The sequence below is a fragment of the Notamacropus eugenii genome, chromosome 6, assembly GCF_028372415.1.
Source record: "Notamacropus eugenii isolate mMacEug1 chromosome 6, mMacEug1.pri_v2, whole genome shotgun sequence".
Classification (NCBI taxonomy): Eukaryota; Metazoa; Chordata; class Mammalia; order Diprotodontia; family Macropodidae; genus Notamacropus; species Notamacropus eugenii.
In genome coordinates this window covers 215,152,913-215,166,856 of record NC_092877.1, presented here as the reverse complement: position 1 = coordinate 215,166,856, position 13,944 = coordinate 215,152,913, and positions in this window count along the sequence as shown.

Sequence of the window (13,944 nt, the reverse complement as noted above, 5' to 3'; positions counted from 1 at the left end):
CCGGAAAGGGATCCCAAACTCAAAACCCCAAGAAATATAGTTGCCAAATTCCAGAGCTATCAAGTGAAGGAGAAAATACTACAAGCAGCCAGAAAGAAACAATTTAAATATCAAGGTCACACAGTCAGGATCACACAGGACCTTGCAGCTTCTACATTAAAAGATCAAAAGAATTGGAACCCAATATTCCGTAAGGCAAAGGAGTTGGGACTCCAACCGAGGATCAACTACCCAGCAAAGTTCAGCATAACATTTCAGGCAAGGAGAAAGTCATTCAACGAAATAAGGGATTTCCAGAGCTTCCTGACCAAAACACCAGAACTCAATAGACAATTTGATCTTCAAATGCAGGTCTCCAGAGAATCATAAAAAGGTAAACAGAGGGGAAAAATCAAAAACAAAAACTTGCAACTCAATTAGGGCAATCTGTTTACCTCCCTGTAAGGGAAGATGATACCTGTTAATCTTGAGAACTGTGCAGCTATTATGATAAAAGGGATATATGTAGAGGGAACGGGCATAAAGTAAATGATGTCATGGCAAAAATATGATTTAAGTATGAGAAGGGAATGTAATAGGAGGTATGGAAAGGGGGAAGCAGAAAATGGCAAATTATATCACAGGAAGAAGTACAAAACTATAGTAGAGGGAAGGAGGGGAGGGAGATGAGCATTGTTTGAGAGGTACTCTCATCTGATTTGTTCAAAGGAGGGAACAATAACCTTAAGCAGATAATCCTAACTAGCTCTATAGGTAGTAGGAGGGGAAGGGGGAAGAAAGGGGAGGGTGGCTAAAAGGGAGGAAAGAAGCAATAAGAGTAAAGGGGACTAAAAGGGAGGGGGGCTAAAAGAAGGAGGGGAAGGCTGCAGGAGGAGGGGGAGAAAAGTGAATACTATTGAGGAGGGGAAGGGAGACGGGAGAGTTAAAAGCACAAATGGTGGGAAAGAGGGTGGAGGGAAATACACAGATTGTAATCATAACTGTGAATGTGAATGGGATGAACTCTCCCATAAATCGGAGACGGATAGCAGAGTGGATTAAAAGCCATAATCCAACAATATGCTGCTTACAAGAAACACATTTGAAACGGGGGGATACACATAGGATAAAGGTCAAAGGATGGAGCAGAATATATTGTGCTTCAGCTCATGTAAGAAAGGCAGGAGTAGCAATCCTAATCTCAGACAAAGCAAAAGCAGAAATAGATCTAATCAAAAGGGATAAGGATGGAAACTATATCCTACTAAAAGGCACCATAGACAATGAAGCAATATCATTACGAAACATGTATGCTCCAAGTGGTATAGCATCCAGATTCTTAGAGGAGAGGTTGGGGGAGTTGAAGGAAGAAATTGAAAGCAAAACTATACTAGTGGGGGACCTCAACCTCCCCCTCTCTGAACTAGATAAATCCAACCTTAAAATAAACAAGAAAGAGGTTAAGGAGGTAAATAAAACTCTGGATAAGGTAGATATGATAGATCTTTGGAGAAAATTAAATGGGAATAGAAAGGAATATACCTTTTTCTCAGTGGTACATGGAACATTTACAAAAATTGACCATGTACTAGGACATAAAAATCTCACAATCCAGTGCAGAAAGGTAGACATAATCAATGCATCCTTTTCAGATCATAATGCATTAAAAATTACATGTAATAAAAGGCCATGGAAAGAGAAACCAAAAATCAATTGGAAACTAAATAATCTAATTCTAAAGAAGGATTGGGTTAAAGAAGAAATCATAGAAACAATCAACAACTTCATTCAAGAGAATGACAATAGTGAGACAACGTACCAAAACTTATGGGACACTGCAAAAGCAGTTATTAGGGGAAGTTTTATATCTCTGAATGCTTACATAAATAAAATAGAGAAAGAGGAGATCAATGACTTAGGCTTACAGTTGAAAAAGCTAGAAAAAGAACAAATTGAAAATCCCCAAGTAAATACCAAATTAGAAATACTGAAAACCAAAGGAGAGATTAATAAAATTGAAATAAAGAAAACTATTGAATTAATAAATAAAACCAATAGTTGGTTTTATGAAAAAACTAATAAAATTGATAAACCTTTGGTTAATCTGATCAAAAAAAAGAAAGAAGAAAACCAAATTACTAACATTAAAAATGAAAGGGGTGAACTCACCTCCAATGAGGAGGAAATTAAAACAATAATTAGAAACTACTTTGCCCAACTTTATGCCCACAAATTCGACAATCTAAACGAGATGGATGAATATTTTAAAAAATACAAATTGCCCAGATTAACAGAAGAGGAAGTTGAATACTTAAACAACCCCATCTCAGAAAAAGAAATTGAACAAGCCATCAATGAACTCCCTAGGAAAAAATCTCCAGGGCCAGATGGATTCACAAGTGAATTCTATCAAACATTTAAAGAACAGTTAATTCCAATACTACATACACTATTCTTGAAAATTGGGGAAGAAGGAGTCCTCCCAAATTCTTTCTATGATACAAATATGGTTTTGATACCCAAACCAGGAAGAGACAAAACAGAGAAAGAAAATTATAGACCAATTGCCCTAATGAATATAGATGCAAAAATTTTAAATAAGATTTTAGCAAAACGAATACAGCATCTTATCACGAGATTAATACATTATGATCAGGTAGGATTCATACCAGGACTACAGGGCTGGTTCAATATTAGGAAAACTATTAGCATTATCGATCACATCAACAACAAAGCTAACAAAAACCACATGATTATCTCAATAGATGCAGAAAAAGCTTTTGACAAAATACAACATCCATTCCTACTAAAAACATTGGAGAACGTAGGAATAAAGGGAACTTTCCATAAAACAATAAGCAGTATCTATCTAAAACCTTCAGCAAGCATTATATGCAATGGGGATAAGCTAGATGCATTCCCAATAAGATCAGGGGTGAAACAAGGTTGTCCATTATCACCACTATTATTCAATATGGTACTAGAAATGTTAGCTGTAGCAATTAGACAAGATAAAGATATTCAAGGAATTAGAATAGCCAAAGAAGAAACTAAGTTATCACTCTTTGCAGATGATATGATGATTTACCTAGAGAATCCCAGAGATTCAAGTAAAAAATTACTTGAATTAATAAACAACTTTGGCAAAGTTGCAGGGTACAAAATAAACCCACACAAATCCTCTGCATTCCTATATATTAGCAACAAAGTTCAACAGCAAGAGATAGAAAGAGAAATCCCATTTAAAGTTAGGGTAGACAGTATAAAATACTTAGGAGTCTACCTGCCAAAACAAACCCAGGGACTATATGAACACAATTACAAGACACTTTTTGCACAAATAAAGTCAGATTTAAGTAAGTGGAAAAACATTAGTTGCTCATGGGTAGGCCGTGCTAATATAATAAAAATGACAATTCTACCCAAATTAGTATACTTATTTAGTGCCATACCAATTAAACTATCAGACAATTACTTTCTAGAGCTGGATAAAATAATATCAAAATTCATTTGGAAAAACAAAAGGTCCAGAATATCAAAGGGACTAATGAAAAGAAATGCTTGGGAAGGTGGCCTAGCGCTACCAGACCTTAAACTGTACTATAAAGCAGCAATTATCAAAACCACTTGGTATTGGCTAAGAAACAGAGAGGTAGACAAGTGGAATAGACTTGGCACTCAAGATGCAGTAGGCAAGGAATATAGCAACCTTCTGTTTGATAAACCCAAGGACCCCAGCTTCTGGGATAAGAACTCATTGTTTGACAAAAATTGCTGGGAAAACTGGATAACAGTGTGGCGGAAATTAGGCATAGACCCATACCTGACACCGTACACAAGAATAAAGTCCAAATGGGTACATGATTTAGGTATAAAGATTGATACCATGAATAAACTGGAGAAGCAAGGAATAGTGTATTTATCAGATCTATGGAGAAGGGAAGAATTCTTTACTAAAGGAGAGATAGAATGCATTATGAAATGCAAAATGGATAACTTTGATTACATTAAACTGAGAAGTTTTTGCACAACCAAACCCAATGCAACCAAAATCCAGAGGGATGTAGTAAATTGGGAAAAAATTTTTACAGCTAAGCTCGGGGATAAAGGCCTCATTTCTAGAATATATAGAGAACTGACCCAAATGTATAATCATACAAGTCATTCCCCAATTGATAAATGGTCAAAGGATATGAACAGGCAATTTTCAGAGGAAGAAATTAAAGCTATCTATAATCATATGAAAAAATGCTCTAAATCACTATTGGTTAGAGAGATGCAAATCAAAACAACTCTGAGGTACCACATCACACCTATAAGATTGGCAAACATGACAGAACAAAAAAATGATAAATGCTGGAGAGGATGTGGGAGAGTTGGAACACTAATTCATTGTTGGTGGAGCTGTGAGCGCATCCAACCATTCTGGAGAGCAATTTGGAACTATGCCCAAAGGGCTACAAAAATGTGCATACCCTTTGACCCAGCAATATCGCTACTAGGACTATATCCCCAAGAAATCATAAAAATGGGAAAGGGTCCCACATGTACAAAAATACTTATAGCAGCACTCTATGTAGTTGCCAAAAACTGGAAGTCAAGGGGATGTCCATCAATTGGGGAATGGCTGAATAAATTATGGTATATGAATGTAATGGAGTACTATTGTGCCATAAGAAATGATGAACAAGAAGACTTCAGAGAGGCCTGGAAGGACTTATATGACCTGATGCTGAGTGAAAGGAGCAGAACCAGGAGAACTTTATGCACAGCAACAACCACAGTGTGTGAGAGTTTTTTCTGGTAGACTTAGATTTTTGTAATAACACAAGAACTCCTGAAAAAAAAAAAAATCCCAATGGTGGACCTCAAGGCAAAATGCCTTCCACACTCAGAGAGAGAAATATGGAAGTCACTCACATAATGTAGCAGATCATGTTTGTGTATGTGTATCTGTTTGTGTATCATGTTCTGATTTGTTATACGGATTCTTTCATTTATCTTAGTCTGACTACATAGCATGACTATAGTGAAAATATACTCAATAGGAAAGTATATGTAGAATCTATACAGAATTGTATGCAGTCGTGGGGAGGGAGGGAGGTAGTGGGGGGTGGGTGGGGAGGGATAAAATCGCAATTGTATGGCAGTGATTGTTAAACATTAAAAAAATAAAAAAATTAAAAAAAAAAAAAAGAACTGGAAATTAAGGGAATGTCCATCAATTAGGGAATGGCTGAACAAGTTGTGGTATATGAATATAGTGGAACACTATTTTACTACAAGAAATGATGAACAGGAGGACTTCAGGAGGAAAGATTTATATGAACTGATTCTGAGTGAAATGAACAGAACCAAGAGAACATTATACACAGTAATAGTCACTGTGTGCGACGACTGTTTCTGGTAGATTTGGTCCTTCACAGCAATTCAAGGACCTAAAACATTGCCAAAGAACTATTGAGGCAAAATGTCATCCACATCAGAGAAATAACTATGGAACCGGAATGCAGAACAAAGCAGATTGCTTTCTCTTGTTTTATGTTTTGGTTTGGTTTTCCTCATGGTTTCTCCCATTCATTTTAATTCTTCTATGCAACATGACTAATGTGAAAATGTGTTTAATAAAAATGTATGTGTAGAACCCATATAAGACTACATGCTATCTCAGGGATGGAAGGGAGAGGGAGGGGGAGAAAATTTAAGATTTATAGAAGTGATTGTTGAAAACTCAAAACAAATAAATTAATTTTTAAAAAGATTTAATACCTGAGATTTAATACAAACTAATGAATAAGTGGGGGTGGGAAAGGAAGTAAGTTACTGGAGTGCACTATGGGGGGCATTAAAATATGGGGACGTTAGATTTAGAAAATTGTGCTGCATATTTTTTAATTAAATGTCTCAACTTTATTCCTCAAGAGATCTATGGAGAATACTTAAAAATCTGACTATAATAACCATGGTCATAATATTTTGGAATATGAAATGGATAGAATGAATATGTTATGGATAGAAGAGACTCCAGAGCCTGAGATCTGACCTGAGTGAAATGTAGATACCTCCACGTCAAATGCACTGAATCAACACACATCAGGTCCTGAAGCAGCTCTGTCAGGAGGCAGACTAGGCCTCAAGAATTTTCACCTCATGATCTTTTAAGTCATAAACTTTCATCTAAGGGACCGCAGACTACCAAGTTGGGGAAGATTGAGAGACCTACTCACTGTTTCTGGAAGCCAGGTGTACTGGTCCTGCCACAAGTGATCCCATGCTAGGAGAATTCAGCACACACCCATTGAGTGTAGGTCCCATAGGCAGCAAGAATATTTTTGGGATAGTGTGACTGGGGTACCTAACTGTGGGTTGGGGAAGGAGAGAAGTCCCTAAGGTTGAGCCTCCTGACAGAATTCATTAAACAATGGTAAGGAGGACCTGAGACCTAGAACAACATTACCCACAACTTGAGATTCAAATTTTATTATAATATTCAGCTCTTAAAAATAAAACTAATTAAAAATGAGTAAGCAAAGGAAAAAGAACCCAATCATATTAAAGATATGGGTTCATATTCAAAGGGAGATAGTGGGCTTAAAAAAAGCCACTCCTACCCCAAAGAGTAATGCCACATGGTTACAAGCCCAAAAAGAACACTTGGAAGAACTTAAAAAAGAACTCAAAAATCAAATAAGAAAGACAGAGAAAAAATTAGGGGAAAAAATAAAAGCAATCCAAGAAAATTATGAAAAGAAAGTTAATCAACTGAAAAAAGAAATACCTAAACTTTAAGGAAGAAAATAACTCCTTGAAAAACCACAATTGGGAAAGCACAATCTAACGATGTTAAAAGACACCAAAAAATAATAAAATTAGAAAAAAAAGGCAGATCTGAAATATTTCATTAGAAAAACAATTGATCTGGAGAACAGATCAAGGAGAGACAATGTAAGAATTTTCAGACTAAATGAAAGTTATGATTAAAAAAAAGAATCTGGACATAATGTTATAGGAAGTTATTAAGGAAAATTGCCCTGAAGTTCTAGATGAAGAGAGCAAAGTAGAAATAGAGGGGGAAGATCTACTATTCACCACCTGAAAGAGACTTCAGGAAGAAAACTTATAGGAATGCCATAGTCAAGTTTAAAAACTTCTTGGTTAAGGAAAAACCCTTGAAAGTATTGGTATAAATGGATTTTTTTCTTAAATTGATAAAAAGTCTTCATCAAAAACCATCAGCAAGCATGATTTGTAGTGGGGATAAATTAAAAGATTTGCCAATAAGATCAGGTGTGAAACAAGGATGCCTAATCCTAGCAACAGCAATAAGAAAAGAAAAATAAATAGAAGGAATCAGAGTAGGGACTGAGGTAATAAAACAATATCTTTTGCAGAGGATATGTTAATTTACTTGGAAAATGCAAAAGACTCAACTAAAAAGTTAGCTGAAACAATCATTTTAGCAAAGTAGCAGGATATAAAGTAAATCCACATAAATCATCAGTATTCTTATGTATCACAAACAAAACTTTGCAAGAAGAGATAGTGAGAAATTCCCCTTATAAAATAACTCTAGACAATATAAAATACCTGAGAGTACATCTGTCAAAACAAACCCAGAAACTATATAAAGAAAATTATATTAAAAAAAACTTTTATACAAATAAAATTAGATTGAAATTACTACAGAAATATTAGTTATTCAAGGGTAGGCAGGGCCAACAAAATAAAATGACAATTTTATCTAAACTAGTCTATATATTCAATACCATACCAATTATTTTACCAAAAATTTGTTTTACTGAACTAGAAAAAATAATAGTAAAATTCATTAGGAAGAACAGAAAGTCAAGAATATCACAGGAAATAATTGGAAAAAAAATGTAAAGGAAGGAAATTTAGTAAGAACAGATCTTAAGCTATATTAAAAGGCACTAAATAGAAAAGTAAATCAATGGAATAGATTAGACACACATTTTACAACAACCAATAAACATCATAACTTTGTGTTTTACAAGTATAAAGACTTAAGATTTTGGGATAAGAATTCATTATTTGGTAAAAAAAAATTGTTGAAAAGTCTGGAAAACAGTATGACAAAAACTAAGCATAGACTAATATCTTACACCATATACCCAGATAAGGTCAAAATGGATACATGACCTAGATATAAAGAGAGATGTTACAAGAAAATTAGAAGAACATGGAATATATTATGTATCAGACTTATGGATGAATAAATATTTTACGAATAAACAAGAGATAGAGCAAAATTAGGTACATAATGAATAATTTCAATTATTTTAAATTAAAGAGCCTTTGTTCAATACAACAAATGTAGCCAATATCAAAAGGAAAGCAGAAAATTGGGGAAAATATTTTATACACAGCTTCTCAGATAATGATCTCATATTTCAAATACATAGAGAATTTTGTAAAATTCATAAGAATATGAGTCATTCCCCAATTGATAAATGGTCGAGGGATATGAACAGGAAGTTTTCCAATGAAGAAATTAAAAAGAAATTTTAAAAAAGTCATATGAAAAAATGCTCTAAGTCATTGTTGATTAGAGAAGTGAAAATTAAAACAACCTTGAAATATCATTTTACAGCTACCAGATAGGCTAAAATGATTGAAGGGAAAAGCAACAAATACTGGAGGACATATGGAAAAACTGGAACCCTAATTCACTGCGGGTGGAATACTAAACTAATCCAACCATGTATTGAGTACTGAAATGATAAAATAAATAAACCTAATATTAGCAAAGTAGTTTGAGTTCTTTGGAAGGAAAGTGTTACACAAATATGAGGTAGTATTATTCCTTTTGGTAGATTTGACTGATTTGTTCTTTTTCTGTCAAACAGATCTATCCTTGTACTTCTGACTTTCATAGTACAAATTTACAAAAAAAAAAAAAATCTGCTGAAACACCAAATGTGTTACCTTTTTGTGACTTGCTAATGACAATAACCAATGTCTTCCCATCAGTTATGGCTGATCAGCTTGTATTCTCAGCTTATGCTTCTAGAATAAACTATGCCTTCAGTGATTTCCCATCATAAAATAGATTTTAGATGCTTTAAAAGACTGTCAATCACTGTGAAAGAAATTTCTAGCAGGATTTTGTAGCCTGTTGGCAGTGGAGAAGGATCCATCACCACGAAATAACAAAACAATAGGGTTTATACCAGTAGTTAGATTTACATTCACCAGTATTCCTTTAGTCTGCTTTTACTGACTCCTAGAATAAATGTGTGAAGGAAATTTCCATGCCAGGAGTTTCCCATGTAAATAAAATTATGGATTAAAATAAACAAGTATGTATCATTTAGATTTACACTCAGCTCTATGGCTAGTAGGTATCTGGCTCAGAACTATGGTATTCTTAAGCTGGTGAAAAAACTCAAGAGATATTAAAGGCAATGCAAATGTCAAAAAGAAACTTCCTAGTTCAATACTGTTGGCTGTTGTCCTTTGTCTTCCAAGAGGACCAAAATGACATCACCATTGTAAAGTGAAATTTCAGTGTGTCCAACTAGTCATTTAAATGGGAAGATCTTTCGCATTAATTAATAGGCCCATATGATCTGAAAGCCTGGGTCACATGTGGTGGGAGGAGCCTGCTGAAGAGGCAGAACAGGAAGGGTGGAGAGGAACTGGGAGGAAGTGAGTGAGAGGGATCAGGTCAGAGAGGATAGAGTGCAGCCCAACTGACACATTACAACAGTTGAGAGTGAGAAGGCCCTGGCTGGGGGAGGGGAGGTTTGAGACTGACACATTGTGACAGTTAATAGTGGGAAGGCCCTGGCTGGGGGAGGGGAGGTTTGAGATTGACACATTGTGACAGTTAATAGTGGGAAGGCCCTGGCTGGGGGAGGGGAGGTTTGAGATTGACACATTGTGACAGTTAATAGTGGGAAGGCCCTGGCTGGGGGAGGGGAGGTTTGAGACTGACACTTTGTAACAGTTGATGGTGGGAGGGCCCTGGCTGCGGGAGGGCAGACTTGAGAATGGTTTTCCCCCTGCTGTGGTCATGTTTATTAATTTCTTGGTCACCATGATGGATTTTGCTTTCTGGTGTTTAAATAAATGTTCTTCTGCCTTCTATATGAAAAGTCTTCTAAATTTTGTGTTTGAGAACTGCAGCAGCACATTCACAGTCACCACCAGTACTGTGAATATTGCCTTGGCGATACAAATACCAACCCTAACAAATATTTGATCAATACCTTATAGATATCTTTTTCAATTTGAACCAAAAAACTTCTTATGTCTTGGATTGGGTTATTTTCTTCACACCGAGATAAACTATAATATCTTTGGGCTAAAAAGTTGCTATATCTCTAAAACTACCCTTTCCTATTAACCTTTTTTACTTCCCCTAAACTCTTCTGGCCCCTCTACTTGCTTGGGAAAATCTGAGATTGGCATCATGGTACTTGATTAGAAAATGTTAATTGTGACTTATGGTCTTTTCTCTTACTTTAGCTGTGGATTCCTAGTAATAAATAGATAATATAAAAATAATATGTATATTATTTCTATAATAGAAATGTTCAAAGTCAGATACAATTTGTAGGATCAACACAATGAAAACATGTGCATGTACATATATGCTTAGGATAGTACAACTAATTGGTCACAGAGCCTAAGATGGAACCTAGGACTCCTGGATCTTTAATTCTTTTCTCTCAAAAAAATATCTTTTATTTTTACATTGCCAAATTGCCCCAAATATCTCTCTCTTCTCCCTTTCCCTCTCGCTAAATAATAAAGAATTTCAAGTAGACTAACTGATACAGTAACTATAATCTTTTCCTTCTTTTTTCTACGCTCTGCTTCTGCATTTAGATAGTACAACATCCATTCAATAGAGATAATAAAAAACAAAACAAAGCAAAAAAGAAAATTGAGTTGGTACTGAATATTCAACACCTAAACACCTTTACTATTTTACAAACTCCTTCCTTTACCAATCGTGGATAAATATCACTTTGAGTGATTTATAGTACCCAAATTTAAGTAGGTCCATAAATGTTAATCTGAGAGAGTTCAATCTCTGTTAAAGCCATTACCAAACTTTCAGTAGAAGGGATTCACAACATGGACATTTCCCCTTGTCACCCACCACATCAGACAAAAAGGTAAAGCATTTAATTTCTCTACCACTTCATTTTTCACTTTAATTGCTTCTATTGGTCCTTTAAGGTAAGAAAATCTACAACCATGGATATAGCTTTGTTTAATGTCTCCTTTCAAGTCATTAATCTTGAACAGTTTATTGCCTCCTTCTCCTCTATCCTTTTCCTTCCTATTCTCAATTTAAAATTTACTGTTATGTTAGTGTTCTAACTCTCTAATTGTTTTTGGGCAACAATTTATTTTGCTTTAAAAAAATGCAGCTATTCATAAAATTCTATAATATTATTGTGACTTTGAGGCTATCTTAATTAGGGCACTACTTGTAAATTCTAAGCCCTAACTGCAAACCAAAATTATCAAGCAAACTACATGTTTAATTTTATGTTTAAAATTAAATTGGTCTCTAAAATCATGAAAACTGAATTATGAAAATGTAGAACCAGCCTTAAACAACTGGGTCATTTGTCTCTCTACTCTCAATTCTTTACCCCACTGGATAGCACCAACCCATTTCTTCAGGAAAAGATGAACTTATGTTCTCTCCATTTCCCTATTCAATCCTGGTATCCAGATTGTGAATGTAGTCCAATGGGAAGAATGATGAATCAGGAGCTGGCTTCAAATCCTGAATATGCAATTTATGAATTATTTGGTCTTACTTAGATGTGGTTTAGGGTGGCTGGGAACTCCAAAATGTCAGGGTACAAGGCAGCATCTTCCTGGAAAGAATTCATGCTCTGGAAACTTCTTCCAGTCAAAGTAGCAACTTTTGTTGTAATGCCAATAGTGCATGCTAGATTCCTAGTGAATCTGCAATTTAAGGGGAGGTGAGACTGATACACATACAAAAAAAAAGGACAGTGAAAATATCAGGATGGGATTAAGAAGTGGTAAATACCCTGGGGCGGACCAAGAGGACTGTGAAAAGACTATCAAGGATCTAGGTGGGCTGGGGTGGACCACATGCCTTGGGCAAGATGCCAGCAATCTGAGCTACTGAAATGTATGGGAAAATTCAGGGACTGGGTTGCTTTCAAAGACATGGTCTTTTCCTTTTCAGGGTCTTCCCTCACTTAAATCCAGTTCACTTGCAAGTCATGGCATCACTTTCCTGATTTCGTGGTCCTCTTCATTCTCTTTGAGAATGAAGGACAAACAACAACTTTTAAATAGTTTCAGCTGCCCCACTGTGGACTCAACTGACTAGTTCCAGTTGGGCAACACAATTTCTTTCCTCCTTTCCTTCCTTCCTTCCTTCCTTCCTTCCTTCCTTCCTTCCTTCCTTCCTTCCTTCCTTCCTTCCTTCCTTCCTTCTTTCCTTCCTTCCTTCTTTCCTTTTTTCCTCTCCCCTTCCCTTCCCTCCCCTTTTCTTCCCTTCCCTTACTTTACCTTCCCTCCTCTCTCTCCCTCTGTCCATATAGGTTACCATACCCTTAACTGTAGTTCACTGCCAAAAGGAATGTACATTTTTGATGACTGAAACCTAGCAAGACATCTTGGGATTTACAGGCTAGATTTCTTCCTTAAAGATCATTCCTTAAACCCAATTCACTCTGATTCTCATTGCTTGACCAGTAATAGGTCCCAGGCCAAGCCGCACTTAGTGTAAGTTTTCCCACTGCATCTAGGGCCATCTCCAGTTGTCCTGATCTATATCTTGCCATTAGACCCTTATGGCTCTGGAGAAGAAAGTGCTCAGCCCTCACTCATTTAACTCCAATTCACTTGCAAATCATAGCATCACCTTCCCGATGTCAAAGGTCTTCTTCAAGAACTAAGGATAAACAATAACAGGGATAAGCAAAAAGACTTTATGTTGCTTCAATAAAGCTTTATTTCCAGTGATTCGTAATAGAGGGAGATGTCATCAGTCATTTTCATCAGTAGTGCCTGATTATTTTTTTCCCTTTTTTTGGCATTTCCCCAGCCAGTTACTTGACTTTTGAGTCCTTTGTCAAGTGGAGGGTATACTTTAGGGACCTGTAAGTTTTCAGTTCCTCCAAGGTGGCACAAACAAGGGAAAGGAGTTTCCTCCTCTCCTGGCTTGCACTCTGTCTGGAAGCTACAACAAGTTTTCTGCCCAGGATCTGCAAGTAGAATTCCCTCTCCAGAGCCTCCACCAGCTCCACCACACCAGCACTCCTTCTCACCCCAGGGCCACCACTTAGTGCTGAGACCCAGATGGGTTGCTCAATTCCTCCAGGATCTTTAGGCCGAGGCTTCCAAAACTGGACGCTGTATCAAAATGACTGTTGCCACTCTGGGGGGAGGGCTGAGGCTGGACCCTGCTCCCTTCTCACCCAGGTGAAAGAGCTTTTGCACTGACTTTTGAAGTTATCTTTACTATTTGTGGGTTGAGAAATCTGGGAATCATGGCTGCTGCCCATGATTCCATGTCCTGAAGCCTGCTCCAGTCCTGTCAGTGCTGCAGCAAGGCTGGGCTGTACTTCCCTCCTAGACCAGTGTGATAGACCTTTCCTGTCAGCCTTCCAGGCTGCTTTGGGCTGGAAATCTCTTTCACTCTGCCATTTTGTGGCTTCTGTTGCTCTAGAATTTGTTTAGAGTCATTTTTTTACAGGTATTTTATGGTCTATGGGAGAAGAGCTACAACAGGTCTATCTTTCTACTCTGCCATCTTGGCTCTGCAGCTTGGGTTTGACTCTTCATCACCCCATTTGGGGTTTTCTTGGCAAAGATACTGGAGTGGTTTGCCCTTTCCTTCTCTAACTCATTTTACAGATGAAGAAATTGAGGCAAACAGGGTCACACAGCTAGTAAGTATCTCAGGTAAGATTTGAAATTGGGAAATTGAGTCTTCCT